The following is a 15,862-nucleotide window of genomic DNA, read 5'->3' on the forward strand; positions in this document are numbered from 1 at the left end:
TCATTACGTCAAATATATTCCCAATATGTTTTGTGTGTGTGTTTGTGTGTGTATGTGTGTATATATAACAGAAAATATACTGGTATAAATAATAGAGGTTTGCAAAATATTTCTTTCCTTAATTAGTATAAGTCAATATTATATAAACCAATCTATTAACACAAATGATGAAACATATTGTGCACTATATGCATCATCATATGCCAATATAAACTTGTTAATATCAAATATTCTTAAACTAAAATGTAACAATGACATATAAAAATGTTTTTTTGCAAATCACTTATCATGTGGTAATTTAAAACAAGCCATTTCCCTTAAAAATAGTTCAGCACACACACCAGTCACTCACAATACTGGCTGTTAACAGACACTCTGACTGAGAATAGAATCTCACACATTTATACCATTTGTGTGTACCTTTGTTAAAACAAATATATAACTAGAGTGACTGTGTATAAATTCCTATGCTTTTATTATTCATCCAATGAACTATAATCTTCATTTAGTAATGCGCATCATATTAGATTTAAATATGAATGATGTTTTTCATTGGGGTCGACACATAAAACACATATAACGTAACATATAACATATAAACATAAAACATATAATACTCAATTCTGTGATCTTATCAGGCTTTTTTTTATCTTTAAAGTTACAGTTCTTATGTTGCACTAAATGTGCACTTTTCTGCAGACGCAGCTATACAACAGATAACAGAGAATGTAGCATTAACCCCTTACTAGCCAAAACTTATGAGCTACAAGGTCAAAATGACCAAGCATCTTCACATGATCGGTCCACAATAGAGATCTGGAGCATCATCCTCTTGTAAGTAACACACGTTATTCTCTTATCATTAGTTATATTAGTCTAACTGTGTTACTATAAAATAACCCTATATGTTGTTAGACATTCCATGCAATTATTAAAATGACTGTTAAATAAACCAAAAAGGAAAAAGATTTACAGTAATGTTTAAAATGTCTTGGAAAAACTCCTAAAACAAGAGGAAATTTTATTAGTGACAATTTACTACAGATGATATACAGTATATTCCAACAACCATATCTCGATAGAAAGAATCTTCACTTTATCAATCTCACTTTTCCTTTTACAATCCTTGGTCATTACAATTACAATTATCCTATTGGCTCTAACTCTTTTTCTAGCTAATTCCTAATCGACGTCTAACCATCTCTCTATCAATAATCTCTGAACATTTCACCCAATGTTTCCTTTTTAGGAAGTGAAGAGTCAATTGATTCCTTTATGAATTCAGGTGATGCCTTTGTCTCAATTTATTGTTAATAACTGCGGACATATCGCCTCTGGAAACCTATTGTTTGTGTAAACCTTTGGTTTATAAAACTGTACATAGAAGAATTATACGTTGGCACATTATTTTCTACTGGAATGTCACTATCTATAGAATCAGATGGTGGTTAATTCTTTCTTACAAATGGCAACTGTGTTTCCTTGTGTGTTTTTTATTTCTATTTTTTATTTATTTCTGGTACATTTAATCACTTCTATCTGTTCTCTGCCACTCTCTCTATTAATCCAGGGCCCATCATCTCTCAAGAAAACATCCCATCTAGTATAACTGAGGAAGCCTCTGCTTGGGCATTCCCGCTTTCTATGTTATTTTCTTTAGGCTTTAAACTAAACCTTTCTCTGCATAGTTTTCTAACAATATCTGCTCCTGTTTTACCCCCACCCTATACCTTGGGCGGTGTGTCCCTTCATCTTGGCTGGCCAGCAATTTGGGCACACGTAAAGTAGCTCCAGATTTCCCCATGCCCTCTGCTAAATATTTTAGTCTGTCAAACGGGAGTTCACTATGCACTCTGCTAAATCCTGACCTACTACACCCTTCAACCTACATTTAAACTGTCATTAGGTGTTCCCTTTGCACTTTGCTAAATCTTTCAGTCTGTCATGGGGGGTTACCCTATGCACTCTGCTAAATCTTTTAGTCTGTCATGGGGGATTACCCTATGTGCATTCTGCTAAAAAAATGTGTCTGTCATGGGGGATTACCCTATGCACTCTGCTAAATGTTTTAGTCTGTCATAGGGGGGTTACCCTATGCAGTCTGCAAAATTTTTTAGTCTGTCATGGGTGGGTCACACTATGTACTCTGCTAAATTTTTTTAGTCTTTCATGGGGGTTACCCTATGCACTCTGCTAAATATTTTAGACTGTCATGGGGGGTTACCCTATGCAGTCTGCTAAATATTTTAGTCTTTCATAGGTGGGTTACCCTATGCACTATGCAAAATATTTTAGTCTGTCAAATAAGATAACCACCTCTCGGATAGTCTTTCATAGGGGGGTTACCCTATCGACTATGCTAAAACTTTTAGTCTGTCAAATATGATAACCACCTCTCGGATTGTTTAATTCTAAACAGCAGCCAAAAAATTATCAACAAGCTACGTTAACCTACTTTGTGAAAGGGATGGGTATGATTCAAACCCGTCTAACTGTCTTAGGGGCCCTTGGATATTCTATAAACTTTCTAGTTACAGAGGTGTTACATACATAGCCCACATACATAATCTTACTTCCGGCCAGGTGCGTGTCCTATGGGTCACAGTCTCGATGCGTGAAAGTCCTAACAATCACTTGGGCAGGGATGGGTACCTGTCACTTCTGCAAGGATCAATTTGCAATCTAATCCTAATACTATCTAAACCCAGGGGCCGGAGGGAACACTTCGGACAGGCCGTTAAGTGTGATCTCGGTATTTGGTTGAGTTTCTGTATGTCTTGGGATCAGAAAACAAATGCTCCCTTATCTCAGCTTCTCACAGATGCACTCACAGATTTGTTTCTACTCACACAACTATTCCTATAACACATACAACAACGCATAGACAAGTGGTATTCATGGTTCCCAATAAGTCAAAAGAGACAATACCTGAACGGCAGCTAAAACAAACCAGACGTGCACAGTAAGAAAACAATTTCTTACTCACCGGTATTGTGTACTATTCCCCATAGTTTCCTCAACTGTCGTCCACCTTCGATTGTCGACTTCGATCTGTCTTGAGATCCCGGACGAGCCCCCAAGAAATGACGCTACAGAATTTACTTTGCCCATTAACTTTGGACATTATCTGCATTTGTCTATGAGTTCCAAATTAATTACTGCTCTCTCACTGGTGGATCTGAGAGAGGCCGGCCGGAGGGAGACCATGACACACAGCGTCGGTGCTCAAAACAGTCTCTGCCCTAGGAGGCAGAGCCATCTTTATTTATTTATAAGAAAATAAGTGCAGTTGTTACCCTCAAAACTTGCAAACATATACATTCTACATATAGTAACATACAGAATCACAATCTCATCTTAGTATGTATCTTTAGTCAAAAGAAAGTCGTAAACCAGAAGTCTTAGAATAGAATGGCCCATCCCTTCTGTTTTTACAGCAGTTTTGTAAGCTCCAGTTACACATATCCATAGTAGTAGATATTAAGCACGTTTAGGTTCACACATATAAAGATCTAAAAATATCTTTGACACTCCATATTTCACATAAACTCGGGGGGAGACTTTTTCCTCGTATTGGGTTCTCTCTGGATTAACTCTTACACCATCCCGAATAATTTCGTAAAACAAAAAAACTTCACTTCATAAAATGTATTATTATGTATTTTTTCTAAATATAAATAATTGTTATCGCTCCAAAAATAATGTCCGGACTTATAAATGAAGATATTTTACAACTTCTTTCAGCGTGAAGTTTTTGAAGCTCAGAAACATTATTGTAAAGTGTCTTCCCATTTGTGGTCAGGACTGGATGACATTATTCGGGATGGTGTAAGAGTTAATCCAGAGAGACCCCAGCACGAGGACAGCATCCCCCCCCCCCCCCGACTTTATGTGAGAGTGAAATACGGAGTGTCAAAGATATTTTAATATCTTTACATGGTTTTCTTTCTGTACACAATTGAAATTGACAACTCATCAGCACTTCACACTCTCGAGATGAAGATAATTTCTCACAGAGGTGCCCCCTCCCAGACACTTAGATGTCTTAGTCACTATTGAACACAGAATCCAAGGGGTTAAATGGCCATAATGGTAGTTCTCTCAGGTTTCCAGCCTTTGCAGCAGGCTCTCGGGTCTTCTCTATGTCATGGGAGCAACGCCTGAGCAGTAAATGTCCTGTAAAGGAAGGGGTTAAATGAGTAAAATACACACTCTACTCCACATGCGCTATAACATAAGAGATCACACTGCATGTTTCCTTTATATATAATGTCACCTCAGCTGCTACAGAACCTCACAGTTCATATGAAACACTGACTGCATAGTTTGTTCCATGTCTTGTGAGATGTCAGCAATGTCTCCCCAGTATCCGCCATGAGTCAGGTTGTCAGGAGTCAGGTCTTCATTGTCTGGGGGTAAATGTTTTCATTTTACTCTTTTCACCTGAAAGATATGCCATAGATGTCGGATATATGAAGGTCCCACCTCTATGTGGAGAACGGGGGATCCCCTGATCTGCCTTGTGAGGTGATGACTGCATCCAGGGGGAGAATGAATGGAGAGGTGACCACACATGTGCACGACTCTCTCCATTCACTTGTATAGGAGTTCCAGAAACATCCGAGCACGTCTAGAGGTGGAGCCGCATCTATGAGACATTTCTGGCATGTCCTGGGGAGAACTGTCTGTGTTGGGAATACCCCTTTACTCTATGTGGAGACGGCTCTAACAAGATGTTTCACTCAATAATGAATAAGTGAGGTTCTGTATGTCACACATGATGTTGTGCGCTGTATGATTTCCATCTTCTCCTTTCTTGATAAAGACGTCTGCAGTACTAGATCATCCAGTTCCTCACATCTAACTTTACACTAAGTATAATTTAAGATGGATGAATAGAGAACATACACATACTTGTATTCCTGTACTCAAAACTAACTATACAATAAATATCACATAAGACAATGATCAGTAAATAAAATACACATAATTTTACTCCAGTACTCAATACTAAGTATTCAATAAATATCACATAAAACAGTGATCAGTAGAGAACATACACATACTTGTATTCCCCTACTCACATTTAAATAGACAGTGATCAGTAGAGAACATACACATATTTGAATTCCAGTACTCAATACTAACTATACAATAAATATCACACAAGGCATTGATCAGTAGAGAACATGCACATACTTGTATTACTGTACTCACATCTTACCATACAATAAATATCCCATATGACAGTGATCAGTATAGAACATGCACACACTTATATTCCTGTACTCACATCTAACTATACCATAAATATCACATAAGAGGTGATCAGTAGAGAACATGCACATACTTATATTCCTGTACTCACATCTAACTATACAATATATATCACATTAGACAGTAATCAGTATAGAACATACACACACTTATATTCCCGTACTCACATCTAACCATAAATATCACATAAGAAGTGATCAGTAGGGAACATACACATACTAGCATTCCTGTACTCACATCTCAATATAAAATAAAAATCACATTAGACAGTAAACAGTGGAGAACATACACATACGTGTATTCCTGTACTCAATATTAACTATACAATAAATATCACATAAGACAGTGAGCAGTAGAGAACATACACATACTTCTATTCCCCTACTAACATTTAACCATAGAGTGATCAGTAGAAAACATGCACATACTTGTATTCCTGTAATCACATCTTAATAAACAATAAATATCACATAAGACAGTGAGCAGTAGAGAACATACACATACTTCTATTCCCCTACTAACATTTAACCATAGAGTGATTAGTAGATAACATGCACATACTTGTATTCCTGTACTCACATCTAACTATACAATAAATATCACATAAGACAGTGATCAGTAGAGAACATACATACTTGCATTCCTGTACTCACATCTAACTATACAATAAATATCACATAAGACAGTGATCAGTAGAGAACATACACATACTTGCATTCCTGTACTCACATCTCAATATACATTAAATATAACAGTAGACCAGGGGTCTCAAGCACCCAGCCCGCGGGCCGCATACGGCCCCTTGGGCTGTCATCTGCGGCCTGTGGGACACAGAACCGCTAATACAGACTCTGCTCTGGGACTCTGGAATTCCCTGACATCGCTGTCCACATATGGACAGCGATGTCTGGGGCTTCCCCAGAGCCGGAGTCCCGTGCAGAACGCTAGCATAGGCTCTGCTCTGGTGCTCTTTAGAACTGCTGGTTTCAGGGCTTCAGAACTTTCATCCTGTAACCATCAAACATCAATGTACTTTCTCTACCCCCTCACTGTAAAGCCATAGTGCTTACATAGCACCCAGAGTGCAATTTTGACAATTTAGGGCGGTCACCCCAAAATGTGAGTATGCCCCCCAAATTCCATGTGAAGGCTTGGGACACTGCTGTCAGTGTGCCACATCAGTAATGCATCAGTGTTTTTATTTTTAACCACACAGTGTGTGTAAAGTGCCATCTGGGCCGTCAACGCATCTGTGGTGATCCACAAAACAGAATCTAGCATCTCTGGTGAAGCAAAAAGATGAAGCCGACATCACTGTAGTTGCTAAAAGAACAACCTGTCATCTACAAAGATGACGTTAAAACCAATCTAAAGTTGACTAAAAAAAAAATTAAAAAGAAATACAGAGATTTGCAAACGGGTGGGAACCTCCATCGGTTGGCCCGGTCTGAATAAACCTCTCCTACGCTGGTTGTGCCTATAGGGCATTCTGAGGCATGGGTGGAAGGGATCATCGCACCTGTATGGCCTGGCATAAAAACTTGGGTTGACAGCAATAAATTATTGAGCTCAGAGATTTGTATGCTCAACAATTTTGTCCTCAATGCTTGAAAAACTCAATTTCGGACAGCCCTGCTATCTGGACTTTAACTCCTGCTGCATGAACTCCTCAACTGGAGTTATATAAATAGAACATAGTGTCCGGATGGGCAGTGTTAAAAGCATCACAGCCTCTAACGAGCGGTCTAGGGTTCAAGTGGCGAAAAATTTCCGAGCGTGCTAGAGTGTGTTTTAGAATCTATTTTACCTTTTGGGACCGAAAGTTTTGTATGGATGGACGCGGTCCGTTATTGATTTTCACCATCACAACCGGGGGTGCAAAGTAAAAAATGAAATCTTCAGGGCAGCGACCAGCGTCGTTTCTGACTCCGATAGTTTACCACTAAAGATCCCACCAAAAAATATGTAGTTTCGTGGCGGACGCGAGCTGGCATCCATTCATTCACCTTGCAGAGCCGAACAATACGACACCTGACTCAGTCGTCTTTTCTAAAAGGGTACCCCACTTTTGCCCAATAAACATGGTGGAATTAGCTTATTTTTTATTTTTATAAAAAAATGAATATCTAAAAAACTAACCATTGAATATCCCTTATATTTATTACACATGTAGCCTTTGACAATCTGACCTTTCTTAAAAATAATCAAGATTCTGCGACGTGCGCTTGGCCCACAAAAGCCTCGTCAGCAATGCCTGTTTTTAACGCACGTTTAGACCGGTTTTTGGTGAAACACTACCGATGTATGTAAAATAAGTGCAGTATCAATTTTACTGTGTTTTTCACAGATCCATCTGAAAACAGATTTGACACTGTATTATCACACGAGAAAGCTATTTAAAGGCCCTGAACACACATAGCACCCAGAGTGCAGGTTTCCTGTGAGGGCTCAGAATACTGCTGTGAGTGTACCTCATCAGTAATGTATCAGTGTGTACAGTTTTCAATCACCTTTATGTGCTATTTTACTGTGAGCTCTACGTGGGAAATGGGAATTGTGTGGAAAAGGTAAATATCCTGAAGGGGGTGCAGAACCTCCTGGAGAGAATGCTCCACAGTCTACTGAATAATGGGGGTACCATCACTTTTACTGGTTGCATCACTCAGTTCTATTTTTCCAGCTATTCAGAACTGTGTGAGTGTTTTCTTCTCACAGTGAAGTCTTATGACAGATATGTGGCCATCTGTAATCCCCTCCGTTACACCTAGATAATAACAAATGCATTGTGTGTGAAACTGGTTGTCATCTGCTGGTTGTTGGGTTTTTCCTGTGCGTTCGTTAACACTGTAATAATATTGACATTAACTTTTTGTGGACCAAATACAATTGACCATTTTTTCTGTGACCTTGTCCCCTTGCTGGAAATTGCTTGTTCTGATACCTTCATGGTCCAGCTTGAAGTCTCCTTACTGGGTATACAGGCAGTCATCATGCCGACCATAATAATAATTGCATCTTATTTTAAAATTGCCTCTGTCATCTTAAAGATTCCATCCAGTACTGGTAGACAGAAAGCCTTCTCCACCTGTAGCTCCCACGTCACTGTGGTCTCCATATTTTACTGCTCTCTATTTACTGTGTATGTTGTGCCAACAAAAGGACAGATGTCGACCATCAGTAAGATCCTATCACTTCTTTATACTGTGCTTACCCCTTTGATTAACCCCATTATATATAGTCTGAGAAATTCAGACATTAAGAAAGCTGTGCAGGAAACATTTCATAAAAATATCTAATGTGGCAATTGGCCTTAAATCAATGTGTTTAAGTTCCTTTTACAAAAAACATCCCCAGTTGCTCTTAATAAAGAGTACTCATAATGAACAGTTTTTATTTTTTTATTTCATACAAGAAAGGCACAAAAAACATACTATGCGTTCTGTATTGTCAACAAGTTTCATCATTATCATATAGAATACATTATTGCTGGGGTCTCCATCATGGATTAAAGCACTTAGGTCCTTTTTAATAAATAACATAGATCATATCACTAAGACATATAAGTTATACTAGATTACTGACCTGAATAGCGCTGTCTACCTGATTCCTGTGCTGTTTTTCTTTTTTCTCTAGACACCTCTGTTCCAGAGACATGCCCCAGTGTTGTGTTGGCTCCCTCTATGCTAATTTGCTGTAGTAACCAACAGGGTGTGAAGTACCCTCAAGCTGCCTTGCGATATTTCTCAGTATCTGTGTTTCTAATGAGCATGATGATATGTGGTTTTGTAAAAGGATATCAGCAGCTGGGAGAACAGGAGTTGGACAATAAGTTTATTAAGTACCACGGTATAGTAACACAAACATACAACCTGACTGATTGCTGGAGATGTACATATTCTCCTATGTCTGCAAGGTCTATGCCATACTTTGCTACTCCTGTCTCAGAACAGGAATTGTTCCAAGATAATTGTTGGGTGATGAAACCACTGGATATAGAGGAACCCAAGGGAAAAGTTCTAATGGCATTGCCCATTGCTGGATGGGTGCAGTATCCCTGGTGGCAAGCGAACCTAACATCCAAGCAGGGGAATTGGTTTGATTTTAGAAAACAAGATGGAATTTGGGGAACAAAAGAGATGACGTTTATTCATGCTGGTAGACTGCCTGTAGAAAACCTAAAAATAAGTTTTGCCAGTAAGAGTTTAGAGGATCAGAAAATAGATCACTCACTAGTAAGGAAAATTCATAATTCTAGTTGGCACCATGCTGATAAATTTCCACTTGGGAATAGGGAAGATTGTGAGGCCATAAAAGCATTTGCCATAAGCAAAGAAGATGAAGGAGATACTGCAGGAAAGGAAGGAGATGGGGCAGAACTCTTGTCCATCGATCCAATGAAAAATGTAAACCCCCTCAGATGTAACCCTATTGCATATTACAAATGGGTAACTACCAATGACCGAGACTCTTGGGGTCTCTATTCTAACACTACTCTTTTGGCATCGATTGTTAATTCACTAGTTGTCAAATGACAATTTCAACTCCCGAAAGGAATCTATATAATCTGTAGAAATAATGCTTACAGGTGGCTTCCTGAGGAGACTGGGGGAACATGTACCCTAGCAAGAATAGAACCTGCCACCTGGACGTGCAAGTCTGATCAATTCTTGTATCAGAATATTCCTCAACATATGTTAAGTAAACGTAGTCTTAAGGTACAGCATACAGAACCATTATTACACATAGGTTGGAAGGAAGAGTTAATGATGGCTCTGCCTATCGTTGGTAGTCCAGTCACTTCTTTACTCAGAACTACTCAAAATGGCCAACGTATGGAAGCCTTAGCAGATGTATTTGATAATATTACTGACTATCTTTTTCATGCTATAAGTGTTACTTCTGCATATACTAAACAATTAATAGTAGTTACTAATCAACACACTATGGTATTCGATTATCTAACTGCATCACAATGAGGACTTTGTCAAATAGTAGGACCAGCATGTTGTCACTATATCAATCCTACTGGAATGATGCAAGTTGCTTATGATATTAAACAGGCACTTGAGCTAAAGGAACGATATCGCAAAGGTAACGCTCAATCCGAATTTCATTTTCCGGAATGGTTATCTTGGCTGAACCCGCTCAATTGCTTTAAGGTTCTACTTGTTGTTTTTAGGAAAATATCAGAGTAAACTGTAGCAGTACGCAGAAAACACCTCCCCCTGAACGAGACGATAACCCAGTAATGATCATGATTACTCCTATCAAACACAAATGCTTCATATGTGAAAAGCAATTGCTTAATGACATCAAAGACTGCATTTATTGTGGAAACAAATTGATTTGACAAAGACAAGAATGAACAAATTACTGTCTTAATATATATATATATATATATATATATATATATCATGTGTGTCTAACAATTTATATATATATTTCTAACTAACTCTTCTAGCCCTCATATTTTCCTATTATCTAATTAGTACTAGCAAGAGGGGAATCATAACAGGAGAAATCTAAACTTATGGATCGTCTGGATGGATGTGGAACATCCCACAATTTATGGAGATTAGTATCTCTATATCTTGTGTAGGTAGGGGGGACCTTTAAGATTTCTCGATAAGGCAGGGAGGGTAGTCACAGGTCTAGCCAAATGATAAAAAGAGGGGAGTAATGTTAAAGTAATTGTCATTCTAAGAGTTAATCTGGACATCTGTTTTCCATATGCTGTTTAAGGAAAGGAGAGAGGAAGGAGTTAGTTATCATTTCGCAAGAATTTGATGGATTGAATACACAGACTGGGGGAGTGAAGGGGAAGAGGAAGAAAACATGTTTCTTCTTATAATTCTCAGAATTGTACTAAAGGTGAAGGATTGATTGTCTCCAAGTTATGTAATGTTACTGCATGTTAGCCAAAAGACTGTCTTGTATTATTTATTGTCTTCTGGTATTGCATGAATATAGAATGAGTATAAATAAATGATAGGGGCCGGGACTAGCTCAGACCTCTACAGTAATCAGATACACGTCTGTTCTGTTTTTGTCTCCGGCCGTATTGGTGTCGATCTACCTTTTGGGAACTGCGTTATCACCAGTAACATAAAGTCCAATGTGTCACGAGAAAACAATCTCAGAATCGCTTGGATAGGTAAAAGCATTCCGAAGTTAATACCACATAAAGTGAAACATGTCAGATTTTAAATATGAGGCTCTGTCAGGAAGGTCAAAAGTAGCCAAAGCGGGAAGGGGTTATTGTAGATAAATGTATAGTTATGCATTTGGGTACCAACAATCTGCATGCAAATGTCCTAGGGGGAGCTACACTGGGGGAGTCACTTGTTGAGAAGGATCTGGGTGTACTTCTAGAACATAAATGAAATAACAGCATGCAATGTCAGTCAGCTGCTTCTAAGCCCAGCAAGATATTGTCGTGTATTAAAAGAGGCATGGACTCGCAGGACAGGGATGTAATATTACCACTTTACAAAGCATTAGTGAGGCTTCATCTAGAATATGCAGTTCAGTTCTGGGCTCCAGTTCATAGAAAGAAGGAAAAATACAAAGAAGAACAACGTAGCTAATAAGGAGCATGGAGAATCTAAGTTATGAATAAGGGTATGTTCACACGATAGCAGGCATTTACGGCTGAAATGACAGACTGTTTTCAGAAGAAAACAGCTGCCTCGTTTCAGCCGTAAATGCACCTCCTCGTAATATACGAGGCGTCTGTGACGCTCGTATATCTTGAGCTGCTCTTCATTGAGTTCAATGAAGAACAGCTAAAATTACGTTGCAAAGAAGTGCAGTGCACTTCTTTGCCGAGGCAGTCAATTTACGCGTCGTTGTTTGACAGCTGTCAAACGACGACGCGTAAATTACAGGTCGTCTGCACAATACGTCGGCAAACCCATTCAAATGAATGAGCAGATGTTTGCCGACGTATTGCAGCCCTATTTTCAGACGTAAAACGAGGCATAATACGACTTGTTTACGTCTGAAAATAGGTCGTGTGAACCCAGCTAAGATTAAAATAATTAAACCTGTTTAGCCTTGAAAAGAGACGAATAAGGGGGGATATGATTAACTTATATACATATATGAATGGCACATACAAAAAATATGGTGAAATCCTGTTCCATATAAAACCCCCTTAAAAAACAAGGGGGCACTCCCTCCGTCTGGAGAAAAAAAGGTTCACTCTGCAGAGGCGACAAGTCTTCTTTACTGTGAGAACTGTGAATCTATGGAATAGTCACTGCAGGAGCTGGTCACATCAGGGACAGTAAATGGCTTAAAAAAAAGGCTTAGATCATTTCCTAGAATGAAAAAATATCAGCTCCTATGTTCAATGTGTCGAAATTTGGTTTCATCCCTTCCCTTTTCCCATCCGTTGGTTACACTTGATGGACAGGTGTCTTTTTTCAACCGTACTATGTAATAGGCTAAACAAGGTGAATGTGTTGAATGTACTCCTCCTATGTAGCGCCGTTCTGTTAATTTATTTTTACCTTATTACTTTTTTAAATTTTTCCCATGGAACTGGATGAGAATATTTCAGCAGTTCCTCCAATCCTTTATGACTTCACGTTATCTTTGGACAATTCTCTTCACATTTACAGTGTGGAATTTCTTATTATTTTTTTGTTCATGGATTTAGACAGAAGAATCTTAACATAATCTCTACATTCCTGAGCAAATATGAAACAACCGTTGGGTCTTATTTTGGGGACAAATGTCTACAGGGAATTTGGCCTCAGGACATCTGGTTAAGATCTGCAAATTTCCAGGCATTGAGAGCGGTCTGGAAAACCGCAAAATTGACCTTTCTACAATCAAGACATCACCATGTCAAGATTCTGTCTGACAATACTATTTATGTCATCTGGGCCAAGGAAAATCTGTCCCTCTCATCAGTCCCTCTAAAAGTATCAGAAAATATGGTTGTGGACATCCTAAGCTGGAAAAATCTAGATCTGAGGCCTTAAACCAAGACTTTTTTTTAGGAAAATGGATCTAGTGTATGCCCATTTACGACCACCTCTCGATTCATTCTCCGCCATGATGCAGCAGCCTACTCATCATGCAGGTAAGGGGAACCCTGTTTTTTTTACATAGGTGCAGGGTCCCTGAGACGGGAGCTGCATCTACCAAACATTTATGACATATCCTGTGTTGGGAATACTCCTTTATTCTGCAGCATTCCCACATTGCAGCTGTAGCGTCCATGGCCGTGGGCCGTCGGGTTAACTCACCTCCCGACGCCCGCAGCCATGGATCTGTGAGCACTGGTCCCCGTCTCCCTCCTAGGAGACGCCAGCGCTCACTTCCGCTCCGTTCGGCTGTGTCCCGTAGGGTGCGCGCGCACGCTCGTGCCCGGCCTTAAAGGGCCAGCGCGCGCAATAGGAAATAGTCATCATCATCAACTGCCACAAATTCCTGGTCTATAAGAAGGCCCCTGGCTTTCTAATCCTTGCCTGAGCGTTGTTAGTTTTCCCAGTCTGTCTTGCAAATGGTCCCTTAGTGTCTCCCGTTCCTGTTGTTACTCGTGCCTTGTTCCCGTTCCGATTTCTCATGCTTTGCCTTAGTATCAAGTCGTGCCACGTCCTGTGTCACCTGCCACATCCAGAGGAATCCGCCACGTCCTGTGTCATCTGCCACGTCCGGAGGAATCCGCCACGTCCTGTGTCATCTGCCACATCCGGAGGAATCCACCACGTTTGGCGCCATCTGCTGCACCCATCTCATCTGTGCCAGAGCTGCGGCCACCGTCTGAACTGTTCAGGTACCCTTGTGCGGGACATTGTATTTCTGGGGTTTCCTGTGGTTTGGCCAGCTGCCTTCCCGCTACGGCGGTACGGCCTAGTGGGTCCACTAACCCGCTTCGTGACAGTACGCTCAGGCCATGGACCCCGCTGGTCAACCTGAGACTTTGACGACACAAGCCATTCTGGCTGAGATGGAGGATCTCCAGTCACGACAAGACCAGCTCCTCCTGTCGGTGAACGCCATAGCCCATCGGTTGCTCGCTCCAACCACAGTCGTCACCGCACCCGTTCCTGCGGTTCCGCCTGCTACACTTCCTGTCTGTACCGGTACCAAACCCCTGTGTTTCTTGCCGCTACCTCCACGCTGTGACGGAGATCCGAGGTCCTGCAGGGGATTTTTGAATCAGTGCTTGATCCATTTCAGACTACATGCCAGGTCCTTCTGTTCAGATGACGTCAGGATCGCCTTCATCATCTCTCTCCTTAATGGCAAAGCCCTGGCATGGGCCAATCCTCTGTGGGAACATCAGGGACCAGAGACCCGGGACTTGCTGTGCTTCTTACGGACCTTCCGCTCGATCTTTGAGGAACCTGGAAGAGTTTCGTCGGCTGCTGCATCCTTGCTAACCCTAGGTGGAATGGAGTCTAACAGAGCATTCGCTTCCAAATTGACTATTCCTGTGACCCTGATATCCGGCGAGAGGACGCATCAAGTTTCTGCCTATCTTGACTCTGCTGCAAACTTCATCCAGAAAGAGCTGGTGGATCATCTTCAGTTTCCCACAGTTCCCCTGGAGACATCTTTGGCTGTTGCCTCAGTTAATGGACTGCCTCTGCCTGATCCTATCAGATCTAAAACCAAGCCGTTGAAGCTCCAGGTCGGAGTACTTCATTCTGAATTTATTTCTTTCCTTGTTTTGCCCAAGGCCATCAATCCTGTTCTGCTGGGCCTGCCTTGGCTTCAACTACATGCCCCAGTCCTGGACTGGAATTCTGGAGAGGTTCTCCAGTGGGGCTCCAAGTGCCATGGTCGTTGTCTGTTGCAGATCTATCCTGTCAAGCCATCTCTGCCTCAGTCGTTGGCGGGATTGCCTTCCCTATTTTCTCAGTATGCAGATGTTTTCAGCAAAAGGGAGGCTGAGACGCTGCCTCCACATCGGACTTATGACTGCCCCATTGAACTGGTTCCTAAGCCCTCTCTACCCCGTGGACGGGTATATCCTCTCTCCTTGCCTGAGTCTCTATCCATGTCGGCCTATATCAAGGAGAATCTGGAGAGGGGTTTTATACGAAAATCTTCCTCCCCGGCCGGGGCTGGATTCTTCTTCGTTAAAAAGAAGGATGGATCTCTTCGTCCCTGCATTGACTACCGGGGCCTCAACCTGATTACAGTCAAGAACAAATACCCGTTGCCACTCATCTCTGAGCTGTTTGATCGCATACGAGGGGCCAAAAATCTTTCTAAGCTAGACCTCCGTGGCGCTTACAATCTAGTCCGGATTGGCCGGGGTAATGAATGGAAGACGGCATTTAACACCCGGGACGGGCACTACGAATACCTAGTGATGCCCTTCGGACTGTAACGCTCCCGCACTGTTTCAGGAGTTAGTTAATGATATCTTCCGGGATCTACTCTATGTCCGTGTTGTTGTTTATCTCGATGATATTTTGATTTTCTCCCCAGATCCGACGACTCATCGAAGGCATATCCGTCAGGCTCTACTACGATTGAGGGAGAATAATTTATACGCCAAGTTGGAGAAGTGCATCTTTGAGAAGAGCTCTCTGCCCTTCCTGGGCTACATCATCTCGGA

At 40.9% G+C, this 15,862-nt stretch overlaps 2 protein-coding genes across 3 annotated transcripts in view; one reads left to right on the plus strand and one right to left on the minus strand.

Moving 5' to 3' along the window:
- Positions 1-15,862, plus strand: part of LOC142664662 (uncharacterized) — a 429,232-nt gene that overhangs the window by 327,576 nt on the left and 85,794 nt on the right. The gene's annotated exons all lie outside the window — the stretch shown is intronic.
- The window catches only part of LOC142664789 (gastrula zinc finger protein XlCGF66.1-like), a 51,601-nt gene continuing 39,649 nt past the window's right edge, over positions 3,911-15,862 (minus strand). The window contains exon 5 of the mRNA XM_075844121.1: positions 3,911-4,176. The gene's annotated coding sequence lies outside the window, so the exon portion shown is untranslated. The remainder of the gene's footprint in view (positions 4,177-15,862) is intronic.

This window comes from Rhinoderma darwinii, chromosome 1 (assembly GCF_050947455.1).
Source record: "Rhinoderma darwinii isolate aRhiDar2 chromosome 1, aRhiDar2.hap1, whole genome shotgun sequence".
NCBI classification, from domain to species: Eukaryota; Metazoa; Chordata; class Amphibia; order Anura; family Rhinodermatidae; genus Rhinoderma; species Rhinoderma darwinii.